The sequence below is a fragment of the Schistocerca nitens genome, chromosome 5, assembly GCF_023898315.1.
Source record: "Schistocerca nitens isolate TAMUIC-IGC-003100 chromosome 5, iqSchNite1.1, whole genome shotgun sequence".
In the NCBI taxonomy this organism is placed as follows: domain Eukaryota; kingdom Metazoa; phylum Arthropoda; class Insecta; order Orthoptera; family Acrididae; genus Schistocerca; species Schistocerca nitens.
In genome coordinates, this window is record NC_064618.1 from 127,523,081 (window position 1) to 127,538,516 (window position 15,436).

Sequence of the window (15,436 nt, forward strand, 5' to 3'; positions counted from 1 at the left end):
CTCAGCAGAAACACGCTCAGGACTCGATATACCTTAAAACCTCTCGCCGGCCGCGGTGGTCTAGCGGTTCTAGGCGCGCAGTCCGGAACCGCGCGACTGCTACGGTCGCAGGTTCGAATCCTGCCTCGGGCATGGATGTGTGTGATGTCCTTAGGTTACTTAGGTTTAAGTAGTTCTAAGTTCTAGGGGACTGATGACCACAGATGTTAAGTCCCACAGTGCTCAGAACCATTTTAACCATTTTTTGAACCTCTCGCTTTATTAACCATAACTACATTTCTATCTTTTACTGCCACTACAATGTCGGATCGTGATTCGGCCCTGAGACCTGATTCTTCCAGGGAGTTTCCTACACACTGTTGACGGACTGACTTCTCAACTACAGCTTGGCACCTGCTGTTCTCCACACCTTCCAAAACTACGCCGAGACGCTAGCACCTCCGCAGGATGATGGATTTTTTTTCTTTGGAGGGGGAAGGAGGGTGGAGTTTATCCACGGTCAGAGGTTGATGACTAGGAAGAAAGTATTTAGCTACCACGGAAGTTTGATAACAGTACACACTGCTCTGTAGAATGGACGAATCATTCTAGAATAATAACAATAATGTTCCAGGTTTGGGATATTCACGTCCTCCGCAGGCATTCTGTAAACAATTTCGCAAATTCACTTTGTAATACTTTGCCGTTTAATAATTATTTTGGAAAGAGTTTCATCTTCAGGAACCTTTCTATTCTTCATACTTCGTTTTAAGCATCTTATCCCACTTCTCAAACACCATTATTATTATTATTATTATTATTATTATAACATTCACTCGTTTATACATAATGTCAAAGGGCAATAATCTGCCGTGCAATGCGTCCACTGTCGAAACAGTAAACCAGAAGTCTCGGCGACTTTTGGTAAAATAGAAAACGGGGATCTTTTTTCGAAATAGAAACACAGTGCTGATGATGATCCACAGAGAAGCACTGTGTCAGCTGCTTCGCCATTAAAATACAGTCTGCTGTAATAGCGCTGCTGTTCTTGCTGTCGTTGCTGCTGCCGCTGCTGCTGCTGCTGTGTCTTCAGTCCGAAAATCGGCTTGATGCAGCTGTCCATTATAGCCTATTCTGTATCAGTGTCTTTATGTCTGCACAGCTGTTTACTCTACTCATTTGCTCTCCCTCTGTCATCGCCCTTCCCCAGAGAAGTGGACGATTCCTTGATGCCTCAGGAAGTGTTCTATCAAGTGAACCTATGCTTTAGTCAAGTTCTGCCGTAATTTTTTTTCAGTTACGTTCAGTGAGTATACACTCGCTATTCGATCTACCCATTTGCCCTTCAACATTATTCTGTACCACAAGATTTGAAAAGGTTGTGTCTCGTGTGGTCTTTGTGTATACGAGTAACGCGTTTTTATACAAACGTTCGCGGATCGGAATAACTAATAGTATGTAAAAAATAAAAACAGTGTTGACTGAAAAAGCATTATGAATGCAAATACTTCCTAAACCCGAGTTTTAAGGAGTTGAATATCGAGTAATTAATATAATTAAAGTGAGGAAGAAGTTTGGATGGAGTATGGATGTGATACACCTAATCGAGTACAGTGTGGAAGTATACCGTCAATTAGAACCAAATTAAAAGTGTACAAAAAGCTGCTATTAGCGCTTTAATTTTCTTTATACGAGTCCGAGTCGTCGTAATAAATCTGCAACTATTTTTATTGGCCGTCTAGGTTGGAGTTTGATAAGCACTGTGAAACTGTAGAAGCACTCTGCAGTTTACAACCGGTGACTCACAAAAAAAGTCCGTATCCGCAGAATGCCCAGATGGAGGTCGTAAAAGTACGTTTGCGCAACGACATAAGCCGTCAGCGAGAGATGGACTGCCGATGGCTTCCTGTCCGGGCGACCCACGCGCCCCGCTGACGCCCCAGCTACCCCGAGGCTCTGGACGTGACGAGGCTGCGCGCTTCACTGCAGAGCTTCCCCGTCACGTATACGGACGGCGGCCAACCACTCACTTCCGCTGCCCAGGGCGCAAAGCCTCTATGCTGCTTTCGCGACACTGGAGTCTTGACAAAGAAGACAGGAAGGAAGAAAAATTAGGATTTCACTCCCCGTCGACAAGGAGGTCATTAGAGACGGCGAGCAAGCGCGCATTCGGGTACGAAGTAAGTCGCGTCCTCTCAAAGGACCCATCCCACCATTTGACTAGATATTTAGCGAAACCACGGGAAATATAGGGTGAAAAGTATTTAAACCGACAAACTCTGGGAGGTTGTAGGGGACATCAAAACAAATATTTTTCCCTAGTGTCATTTTTTCCTATGAGGAGTATTTAAACCAGTAGAGGGACATTTATATGGCAGCAAATTAATTAAACCAGCAAACACTTTTCCATTATTTTATGACCAAGAGACAACACATTAACACAACCCAGTTTCCATTGACACGTAAGCAAAGGTTACACCACCGCATCACGTTCTGTCCAACATGGGCAAACCCCAGGAGTATCCTGAATTGTTCCTGCTGCTGTCACTATGCGTGCAACCAGATCCTCTTCTCATACAACAGGAGTTGCGTGAACAGGGTCGCGCATCTCTTCTCACACAAAAAAGTCGAGAGGGGACATATCTGGGGATCGAGCAGGCCATGGTACAGGACCACCTCTGCCAATCCACATTTCTGGGAACCGTCGGTCCAGGAATCGACGCACACGACGATTGAAATGTGCCGGCGCCCCGTCATGTTGGAACCATATGCGTTGTCTTGTAGGGAGCGGGACGTCTTCCAACAAATCTGGCAATGCTCTGGCGAGAAAATTGTAATATTGCCTGCCATTTAATGGCCTAGGTAGGCGATACGGCCCAATTAAACAGTCCCCAACAACACCGACCCACACATTAACGAAGAACCGCACTTGATGAGCGCTAGTAACTGTGGCCTGTGGGTTATCCTCACTCCAAACATGCGAATTGTGCATGTTGAAGACTCCATCAGGACCGAACGATGCTTCATCGGTAAACAACACAGAGGGTGGAAATGTAGGATGCATTTCACACTGTTCCAGGTACCACTGCGAAAACTGTGCTCTGGGTGAGTAATCAACTGGTTCCTTGTTGTGGACACGCTGTAAGTTCAACTGACGTAACAATTGCTCTCGAAGGACTGTTCTTACATTCGTCTGATTCGCCCCATGTTACGGGCAATTGCACGAGTGCTGACTGAAGGATCCCGCTCCGCATGCTGCCAGACAGCTTCCTCAAATTGCAGCGTTCTTACCGTACGGCGGCGTCCCTGTCCAGGTAATCTGCTAAAGACCTGGTCTCACGCAGACGTTGGTACACAGCAGCAAAAGTAGTATGATGCGGGATACGGCGATTAGGATATTGTTAATAATAATTTGTCCATTTTATTTGGACTGTTGAGCTCCGTGGCCGTGGATAATGATATTTCATGTAAAAATACAGCAACCAGCCACTTTTTAATGCGTTTTATTTATGCCAATATGTATTTCGGGTTTGCACCCATCTTCAGCTGGCAAATTACATGGATCTTCAGTTACTACAGTAGTACAATCTCGACAGCAGTTTGGATGCTGCAGCAGGCCTATGCAAAAGCAATGATTCCAATCATTTACTTCAATTTCGCGAGTTTAAAGTTATGCACTATCAGTTGTTCATTTGATAGTGCATAACTTTAAACTCGCGAAATTGAAGTAAATGATTGGAATCGTTGCTTTTGCATAGGCCTGCTGCAGCATCCAAACTGTCGTCGAGATTGTACTACTGTAGTAACTGAAGATCCATGTAATTTGCCAGCTGAAGAGGGTGCAAACCCGAAATGCATATTGGCATAAATAAAACGCATTAAAAAGTGGCTGGTTGCTGTATTTTTACATGAAATATCAATAGGATATTGTTGTTGATAAACACGCTGTGCAGCTCGTCCGTTGTGGTGCGCTATGTAGTACGCACCAACCATATCAGTGTACTCACTCCAGGTGTATCGCTCCATTAGTAAACAGAGACATTGCACTACTACACTGGTGGACAGCAGTTGCCTACAACTGAACAGCGTAATACGCCAAGAACTGAAGATGGTAATACGGCTTCTAACAACTGAAGAGCGTAATACGGCCTCCACCGGTTTAAATAATCCTCATAGGAAAAAATTACATTAGGGAAAAATATTTGTTTTGATGTCCCCTACAACCTCCCAGAGTTGGTCGGTTTAAATACTTTGCACCCTGTATAAATGTGACTGGCCGGATCCGTCCTCGCGGATACGAGACCAGTGTCTTATACACTACGTCACGACAATGAGAGCGATGTTAGCATTCATCAATGCAAGATGAGTAGCGTAACTCCACTGTGGCATGCCACCACCCAAAGCACTCCAGGCTGAGCGAGATGGCTGCGATGTCATCCAGGTGGCAGACACTCGGGTCGGTGTTTTATGTCGTGCACTCTAAAGTACCCCTTCCTAACACCACCTCATCTGTACTTCAATGTTGGCACTGACCGTTCCTTTCAACTTCCTGGGCGTGAACATTGTGCTATCTGGACTGCGGGCAGCGCTTCGTAACTCACGATTGATTTCTTCCGCTGATTTCACGCGATTTCTTACCACCGCCCTCCGCAATGCTGGGCAGTCCCTGTCCGTCACTACGTGAGGTCTGTGTGGCCTCGCTTTAGCTCTGGTTCTCACTCCGCGTTTCCACTTCACGATCCCATCAACAACAGTTCACTTTTTTCTCCTATAAGCTATTACTAATTTTCATCCATTGCGACTACCCATTAAAACTACCTTCTAGATAACACTACACAAAAGAAATAACTATAATAAAACAATAGTAATAACTAATAAATGGACATCAAGAAAAACAAAAGAAAAACATTATACCACACTGGTACGACCAGAATATTTATATTTTCACTTCATCCATCCTTGCTAGGAGGGACGATAGGACTGCAGTTGATATGTATATATAACCAGCAATAAATAAACCAACATTGTATTTTCATCTCGTATTTATTCCAGAGGCAACCGGTTTCGGCATTTTATTATGCCATCATCAGGGCCTCTGGCTCAAATGGCTCTGAGCACTATGGGACTCAACTGCTGAGGTCATTAGTCCCCTAGAACTTAGAACTAGTTAAACCTAACTAACCTAAGGACATCACAAACATCCATGCCCGAGGCAGGATTCGAACCTGCGACCGTAGCGGTCTCGCGGTTCCAGACTGCAGCGCCTTTAACCGCACGGCCACTTCGGCCGGCCATCAGGGCCTCTATGGTAAAATAGTGGCTCAGGTTATACTGCCAGGCAAAATATCCTGTAACAGCGACCCGCTATCCACACCAGCGTATGCAACTCCGCTATACACTCGATTAGCTTTATAGCCGTGTTGCGTACGCTGGTGAAGGATTCTGGCTCGCTTTTACATGATATTTAGTCCGGTAGTACAGGCTCAACCACTATGTAACCATAAAGGCTCTGATGGCGTAATGGAATGCCGAAACCTGTTTTCTCTTGGCCGTCCGGAGTGGCCGAGCGGTTCTAAGCGCTACAGTCTGGAACCGCGCGACCGCTACGGTCGCAGGTTCGAATCCTGCCTCGGGCATGGATATGTGTGATGTCCTTAGGTTAGTTAGGTTTAAGTAGTTCTAAGTTCCAGGGGACTGATGACCTTAGAAGTTAAGTCCCATAGTGCTCAGAGCCATTTGTTTTCTCTTGAATGAATTGAAGATGAAAATACAGCTGTCGGTTTATTTATTCCTGGTTACATAATGTTTATATGCATGTGAACGTCTAACGATGAACTATAAGCTGGACAGAATGGAGGTACTTAAAAGATGCATTGGTAGAAAAATAATGGCACAATACAAACTGCAGATTGTTGGAAACTCAAAAGGAGATCTAAAAAAATATCAGAAGTAATGGGTAAGCGAAGATTTTTGTTTTTCACCTACCGAATGAATGAGAACAGGCTGGCGAAATAAATATTCCTGTACTTCTGGAAGAAGAAGTTCACAATAGCAGGGACTGCGGAAATAAGGAAAGAACTATAAAAAAACAACGTCAAATAATGGGAATTAACAGAAAGAATTCTTTTTAAGAATGAAATACCCAATTTAGAAGGCTTTCAAAGCAGAAGAAATAAGAAATCGTGAACAATACGGACAGAAGGAAGGAAAAGACAACATGGGGAGAAAATGAGGCAGTTCGGGAAAAACAGGAAACAATAACAAAGAAAGGAGAGGAACTGAAATTGTTACGTGATCCTAGTTGGTCAATAGGGGGAAAAAAACTAAGAACTCATAACAGTAGAAAATGGGAGAGGGCAGACAGAAAGAAGAACAGCAATGGGAAGGAAAGAAACATATTTGTCATATTACATAAAAATATGGAGGAGGCGACAAGCCTTAAGTAGTGGTAGTGGCTAAGGCATTCTGTGTGCAGTTTCCGTTTTCACACAAGATTTAGGAGCCTCGTGCATCCGGAAAGTAGTCGACGGTATACTGGAGTATTTTCCGTATCACCAGCTGTATGGCAGCTGAGTTACTGAAGGTCCAGTCTCTCTTTCAGACCCGAAATGCAGAGAACCTGACGGTTTACTACATCTTTTATCCTTCGTTCCTACCCTGGTAACGAGCCATCTCCCCCCCCCCCCCCCCACCCGACTTCCCACCTGGACACACCAGATCACTGTGTCCTAGGCAGTCATTAATTCGTCTGCATGCCCTCTTTTGGCTGTCAGTGAAAAGAATGGAGCCGTTTCATTCGAGATTCCAAATACCTGTTTAAGAGGCACTGCGTCGTAGGTGGGAGCGCCCTGAACCTGGCAGCAACCGCTCATTAAGTGGACAGTCCGGTAGGGCGCGGTACGGTGTACCTACGGCTGTACGATCACACCTAGGTTGCTCATTTTTCTGGATTCGATGTAGGTAATCACGGTAGGGGCAGTATCCTGCCAGAAACGTCCCTTTACATCCGGAAAGAAGCAGTTTATCCATCACCCAGTGGCAGAGGTAGCACATCTCTCCTGCCACAAGTCCAAAATGCGCTCTCTGAAGGAGATGCGATTATTTTTACGGATTCCAGGCATTCCTCTTCGTCCAGTAGACGTCAGCTCTTTCTGCCTGCCAGCGCCTGAGGATGGCGCCCCACCGTGCTCTGCTACTCCGGCTCCTCCACTTGATGATGCACAATGGGTCCGCCACTCGCGACCGCCCCTTTCGTCTGCGTAACACGGACGACCAAAACCCATTTCTTCATGACGTCGTTCGTTAGGCCATGCCAGTTAGGACTAGGAGGGGACTACAGGAACTTCTCTGGAAATGTCTCGTGATAGTGGCCTCTTGTTTCTTTTCTTTGCCGGCCGGAGTGGCCGTGCGGTTCTAGGCGCTACAGTCTGGAACCGGGCGACCGCTACGGTCGCAGGTTCGAATCCTGCCTCGGGCATGGATGTGTGTGATGTCCTTAAGTTACTTAGGTTTAATTAGTTCTAAGTTCTAGGCGACTGATGACCTCAGAAGTTAAGTCGCATAGTGCTCAGAGCCATTTGAACCATTTCTTTTCTTTCACCCCAGACACAACAAATATTCGCTCACGTAGTTACTTGTCCAGTATCGATAGGTGTCGGATTCGGAATAGCGGGAATTAACAGAAAGAATTCTTTTTAAGAATGAAATACCCAATTTAGAAGGCTTTCAAAGCAGAAGAAATAAGAAATCGTGAACAATACGGACAGAAGGAAGGAAAAGACAACATGGGGAGAAAATGAGGCAGTTCGGGAAAAACAGGAAACAATAACAAAGAAAGGAGAGGAACTGAAATTGTTACGTGATCCTAGTTGGTCAATAGGGGGAAAAAAACTAAGAACTCATAACAGTAGAAAATGGGAGAGGGCAGACAGAAAGAAGAACAGCAATGGGAAGGAAAGAAACATATTTGTCATATTACATAAACAGAAAGTACCTTACTGTAAAATTACTAGTTTTATAGAGGGTGGTCAGAAACAGTCTCAAAAGCTTGTTAGGGTGTTGCAGGTTACGTTGTGCTGAGAAATAATGGTTAAGAAAAAATTTATATATTGTGCCTTTCTCAATTTAATTAGCATTGACGTAATCCGATCAGGTCTTGGGGCAAAAATTCAAGCACTTCCACGCGCTGAAATGCGGTAATACGCGAGCAACGACCTGATTGGGTAAGTTTGACGCAAATAACTTGGTAACGGCGCATCGTATCATATTTTTTCTCTTAACAATTGTTTCGCAGCATAACGTACCCTACAACACCTGTGGAAGCCTTCCAGCCTGTTTATGACCACAGTATATAAAATACTATCATTCGCAATTACAACAGTGATACCTACAGAAGAGTATCACGCTCCTTGCGTCTGGTGAAAAACCCTTTCAAGATCACTTTGTTTGCGCACTATTTATTTATTGAAAGAGCTCCACAGTTTGCCGTGACAAAGCTCAGTGCACTCCCTTACAGACAACATCATCATACGAAAATTAAAAAGTGGTCACTGAGATTCGAACCAGCCCTCTCCGTGCAAGAAGTCAGCGACGCAGAAGCTCTCGTTTATTTTCGTTGGTGTCTCCGTACTCCTTTCCCAGCTTTCCAATACGTCTGTGTTCTGAGCGGCTTTGTTGCTTAATCCTAGAGATTGGCATCGAATCCCGATTACGGTCACCAGATTCGACATCAAAAAAATGTTCAAGTGTGTGTGAAATCTTATGGGACCTAACTGCTAAGGTCATCAGTCCCTAAGCTTACACACTACTTAACCTAAATTATCCTAAGGACAAACACACACACCCATGCCCGAGGGAGGTCTCGAACCTCCGCCGGGACCAGCCGCACAGTCCATGACTGCAACGCCTTAAACCGCTCGGCTAATCCCGCGCGGGGATTCGACATCAAATCGACGATAAAAGCTAGACATTCTATGGTGTTGAATCGAGAAGTTTCTTCTCTTTTCGGCGGTGGCAGCTTCTTCGTTACTTTCAGAAAACGCTACAGAGCGACACGGTATAGCCGTCTAAAGTTGAACTCGTTTTTTCAGCATCCCCATCCAGGCATACTGAATTAGGTTCTCCGTGAGGCGCCTCCGTCGTTTCAAAACAATTCTGACAGTGTCTGTATATCCATTTATGCACTGTTGCTTCAGAGATAATCATATCACTGAAATAATGTGTACACTTCACTGTCCCGTTCACACCGAAGCCGTCAAATATGGGTTACTTATTGCTCTGGACAATGGTGAAGGATCTATCGACTAGTAAGCAAATAACTTGGTGTTCGCCTTTGGTTATTTACATAATCGGTCCAAACCACAAATGTTAGAGACGTGGGACACGTATCTCAACGGTATTCCTTCAGACTACCCGTTTGGTGTCGTAATCACTTACGTGGGGTAGGACGTCAAATGGGCCGACTTGGAGCAGGAGAGGCACCACAGGTTATTTTAATTTGCACTGTCTATACTTTTACAAATAAATTCATACAACTTTGTCAGCATGACCAGGAACGATTCAGAATTCACACTCATAGCAGTGGAAGTGCAAAAAAATACCAAAATAAAATTTTTTAGGTATGAAATTTCATCATTTTTTCACTTACTGTTGGCTGTATTTGTTGCTATAGGTACATTTTTCTTCACAAGTAAGAGAGATTCTTTGATGAATTTTGCACAGCATACAAACCATACTTACAGGTGTATGAAACTAGAATTTTCCAAATCTATTAAAACTGTGGTAGAAATTGAGATAATTAACTACAAAATTTGATTTTTTTCTAAACATAAAGTTTAAAACGTAACAGCTCAGTCATTTTTTCATAAATTAAATAGATTCTAGAGTTTCAGACACCTGTAAGTATGGTTTGTATGCTGTGCAAAATCCATCGAACAGTCTCTCTTACTTATGAAGAAAAGTGTACCTATAACAACAAATGCAGTCAATACTAAGTAAAAAATGATGAAATTTCACATGTAAAAAAAATTATTTTGTTATGTTTTTGAACTTCCGCTGCTACGAGTGTGAATCCTGAATCCTTCCTGGTCACACTGATAAAGTTTTATGAATTTACTTGTAAAAGTATAGACAGTGGAAATTAAAATGCCCTGTGGTGCCTCTCCTGCTCCAAGTCGGCCCGTTTGACGTCCCCCCCCCCTCCTCCTCTTAACCATACATTTGCCAGTGGTAGAAAAATTACGCACGTAATAAGCGAGAAGCAGCGTGCCGATAACGAAACATTTGGGGATGAGGTGGGCAGTGGTACAGCACAAGGACCAGATTTACTCTCGCTGAGAGCGCTAGCTGCTGGCCGCGCCCGTGGGCTGCTTAGTGGATTTCCCCGGTGCCTTCGACAGCGCCGGCCGGCTTGTTTACCGCAGGAGACGTAAGCGGGGCGACAGGCGCGCTACCGAGCGCCGTTGACTCAGTGGCTGTTTACCGCGGCCCCTCCCCCTGCAGCTTTTTACCAGCGCCGCTGCGTCGCCACGTGTCCGCCACATGTGCCGCCGCTGTCGCAGCGTCGTCTGCGGGAGGCGTAATATAACGGACCGCGACGCCAGACGCCGCCCGCCACTCTGCAAGAGGCCAGGCCGCGCCTCGCCAACAGATCCTCCTCTCCACGGCCACTCCGGGCCTGCGCAAGTCGGCGCAGTGGAGCGCCACCCTTTCCTCTCCTCAACTATACACAGCGTGTCCCAGGCCCGTACGACTGCTTGCGTGAAATTACAAACTGCAATACTATGTCGTGGCAAGTTGCGGCGTTACGGTCATTGAAGCTTCAAAACCAGCCGCGAAGAAACTCAAAGCGCAGCACTGCTGCAGCAGACGCCCTGGCCGCGAATGTAGCAGTACGTGTCTGACACTCGGAAAATGACGGTGGAGCAGTGACACAACATCCAGTTATCCATACTTTGTTGGCGATAATTCGTCGAATTCGAACCTAATACCGAAAGACAGGTTCGTCATTGCTCCTCCACGAAAGATAGGGAGAATGAGGACAGGCAAAAGTTAGTAGAGATTCGTGCTGCTGTAAAAAGAGCGATGCGCGAAGCATACAACCACTACCACCGCCATACCTTAGCAAAAGATCTTGCTGAAAACCCAAGGAAATTCTGGTCTTACGTAAAATCGGTAAGCGGGTCGAAGGCTTCCATTCCAGTTACTCACTGATCAATCTGGCCTGGCAACGGAAGACAGCAAAACGAAAGCTGGAATTTTAAATTTAGCATTTGAGAAATCTTTCGCGCAGGAGGATCGTACAAACATACAGCCGTTTGAGTCTCGTACAGATTCCCGTATCGAGGACATAGTGGTAGACATCCCTGGGGTTGTGAAGCAGCTGAATGGGTTGAAAATAAATAAATCGCCAGGTCCCGATGGGATTCCAATTCGGTTTTCCAGAGAGTACTCTACTGCATTGGCTCCTTACTTAGCTTCCATTTATAGCGAATTTCTTGCCCAACGTAAAGTCTCGAGCGACTGGAAAAAACGGCAGGTGACGCCTATATATAAGAAGGGTAGAAGGACGGATCCTCAAAATTACAGACCAATATCCTTAACATCGGTTTGTTGAAGGATTCTCCAACATATTCTCAGTTCGAATATAGTGAATTTCCTTGAGACAGAGAAGTTGCTGTCCATGCATCAGCGCGGGTTTAGAAAGCATCGCTCTTGCGAAACGCAACTCGCCCTTTTTTCACATGATATCTTGCGAACCATGGATGAAGGGCATCAGACGGATGCCATATTCCTTGACTTCCGGAAAGCGTTTGACTCGGTGCCCCACTGCAGACTCCTAACTAAGGTACGAGCATATGGGATTGGTTCCCAAATATGTGAGTGGCTCGAAGACTTCTTAAGTAATAGGACCCAGTAAGTTGTCCATGATGGTGAGTGTTCATCGGAGGTGAGGGTATCATCTGGAGTGCCCCAGGGAAGTGTGGTAGGTCCGCTGTTGTTTTCTATCTACATAAATGATCTTTTGGATAGGGTGGATAGCAATGTGCGGCTGTTTGCTGATGAAGCTGTGGTGTACGGGATGGTGTCGTCGTTGAGTGACTGTAGGAGGATACAAGATGACTTGGACAGGATTTGCTATTGGTATAAAGAATGGCAGCTAACTCTAAATATAGATAAATGTAAATTAATTTGTTACTGGTAGGTTTCCTTCCGAGGGGTTAAGCAAACCTGTGATGTGAATCACACAGCCCTCTTCGAAATCTTATAAATTTCTTACTTCACTCCAAGTTGTGAATGATCATAGAATGCAAGCTTTCACGGCCGGTACTTGCGTCGTTGATAAATTTCATTTTATGGGCATGACACAGTGGTCCGAGGCGTTCAAATGGTTCAAATGGCTCTAAGCACTATGGGACTCAACATCTTAGGTCATAAGTCCCCTAGAACTTAGAACTACTTAAACCTAACTAACCTAAGGACATCACACACACCCATGCCCGAGGCAGGATTCGAACCTGCGACCGTAGCAGTCCCGCGGTTCCGGACTGCAGCGCCAGAACCGCTAGACCACCGCGGCCGGCCCACAAGGGTCCGAGGCGTATTCCTGTACCCAGTGTTTCGGCATTAGTGCTAGAGACATCCTTAGCAATTATGAACATTCAGGGAGCAGTTTCAAACTTAAACAAGCTAAGGTAGCCGATTCATTCATGTATCTTTGTATTCCTGAAGCCAGGTGTTAATGCTCCCCGCATCAACGAGCGGTTCTACGTACTCCTGCTGTAGCAAGTGCAGGCGGTATGTAAACTTTCCTATCTGGGTTCACTTTCACTAGAAGCTCCAGACGTTTTGGGATGTAGTGCTCTATTTATCTCTTTGTAAGAGCAGCCGTTTCTCCCCCCCCCCCAAAAAAATGAATAAAAAATAAAAAACTACACCCAACTGAAGAAACAAGATCAATTGTCATTTGAGAAACTCGGATAAAACGGCAGTAGCAGGCCACGCTCTAGGACCAGGCTACCACCAGATTAGTTTCTCTGATATAACTGTTTTATCAAAGTCGAATCATTACTATACTAGGAGGCATAGAAAAGCAATGTAAATTCAAAAGCACAAAACACTGTAACGGAAAAGAAGAAGGACTGAAATTTGACAATTTTTGGACTTTAGTCCTAAATAAAGCAAATTACATCAACTATTGCTCAGTTCAAGTTTCATAATAGACGTCGGCACGGGTCCGCGATCTTAGACAGCGATCTGATGACGTTACGACCCTGCGCGGATTCATGTAAACAGTTCGGCTTGCTGAGCTCGTTCGAAACTGCTCTTTGTCTTTATAGCCTCTGATGATGTCTCCAGCAGTCGGAGGCAACGCGTTAGGCACAGAAAACTGAGAGGTGGCTAGGCGGGAACGGTCCCTCACGCTCGCTCGCGGCTAAGGTAGTGTGCGCTGTGCGGTAAAATGCACCGGTCAGACGTCATTATGTAGCGCAGGGGAACTTGAGTAGCCTTGCGCTCTCTTCAGACGATTGACCGACTGTCACGTCTGCCGTAGCCTTAGACGCAAGCCTATGGTGCTGTGCTTAAAATGGAGTGTAGCTCTTGATAAATCAGCGAAAAGCAGCGTTGTGTAGGAACTTCAAGCAACCAAAGGTCAGACACACAAACATCAGTTCAGAAGAGGTCAGTGCAGGATGACTAGCAACAGTCATGACTTACAGACGTGTCGTGTGAAAGGCAGTTGCGTAATAAATTTCGTAATAAAAGAAGTCTTGTTGTGTCCTACAAGTCGGCAGCTATCATATGCCGATGTTTGGACGTGCATACTTACGTAAACTGTGAAGCTGGTCCCGGCGGAGGTTCGAGTCCTCCCTCGGGCATGGGTGTGTGTGTTTGTCCTTAGGATAATTTAGGTTGAGTAGTGTATAAGCTTAGCGTCTGATAACCTTAGCAGTTAAGTCCCATAAGATTTCACACACATTTGAACATTTGAACTTACGCAAACAACTTTTTTCTCAGCGAAGAGAATGAAATCCACCCACAGAATCTTGCTCACAATCTGAAACTTCAAAGCTTGTCTTCGAATTTTCAGTGCTGGAAAAGCAGTACCGGACACTGATACTTTGGTGAAAAGTAAATTGAGTAGAGTTCATTGGCGTCCAATATTTTTATGTTTAACTTGTGAATAAAATAGTCACTAAAATGAAGCTGATGTCAATATTAACTTCATCCGCAAACGACATTCATCATGAGGGTATAACAGACATAAGAAATATCGTTTCGCACTTAACTGTTCCACGTTCCTCGCCTCAATTGAAAGAAATGTCAGTTTCGTTCCATTGTAATTTCTCATCAGTGCAACACTGTTGGAAAATCAAACTGCCATTAAAGGCATTAATTATTTACAGCGTAGCAATACATCTCCGTCGTCCGCAGCTCGTGCTCTTGAGAGGTGGCATGAGCCCTCTCTCATATTTCTATCTTACGATTTTCCTCTTTAATCGCATGCGGTGAAAAGTTGCTATTCCTTCACACGCGGACTTCCCACGCAGCGTCTCTCGTCACCCAGGTGGTCCGGTGACAGGCGGGCTCTGCGGATCTCGAGAGGGTTAAGCCGACGGGTGTGAGGCAGTCGAGAGAATGCTTTCCAGACGCCGACATTGTCAAAAGACACGCCCGGCGGGGCCTGAAGTAGCGGCTGGGCTAGAGGTTCCGTTACTTCGCAGAAACTTAGCGAAAACACTTTCTCGCGAGCTACCAGCGAGGCGTGGGAATGACTTGTGTACCCAGGCAGTTGTGGCGGGAAAATTCCTGCGCTTTCTGCAAAATAGTAACTGTGATTGGCTTGCTCAGGGCATAGCTCCGTGACGTAGCAAAATCAGCGCAGAAATTGGCGCCAAGAATATCCATTGGTGGAATGGTAGTGCTCCGGCAATGGAGTGGAATTTTCCGCCGGTTTTCGAGTTGCTGATTGGAACGTTTAACCACGGCCACTGTCGTGGGGGTGGGAATGTTCTGTGTTCGGCCTGTACGGGTGCTCAGGAGTAGTCGGCTCTCGCCTTTCGGTCGAGGACGTCGAAGCAACCAGCCATCGCCTCCGGTACGCCAGATCGTGTTCTGGCAGTTAAGAAGACAGTTTGGTAATGTATGTCCGCAGCACCGGCAGATAGGGATTTTCCTAGGCGATAATCAGAGCTCAGCAGAGCGCGCCTGTTCGTCTTTTTCTAACTTTGTTCTGTCTTGAGTAGCAGCAATTAATGTTGGGTTAGCTGTGTGTCTCTCTTAAGATTTGAGCGGCAAGGAATTGGCTCCACATACCACTTCATCAAAACCTCACAATCTAGTTTAGGGACAACTTCACCTTTACAGTGTTTGTATGAGTATCCAATTTGAGCCAATTTGATGTATTGTAAATGTTTCATGTGTTTTTGTTTATTATTTTGTGTTTAGTCTTAATAAA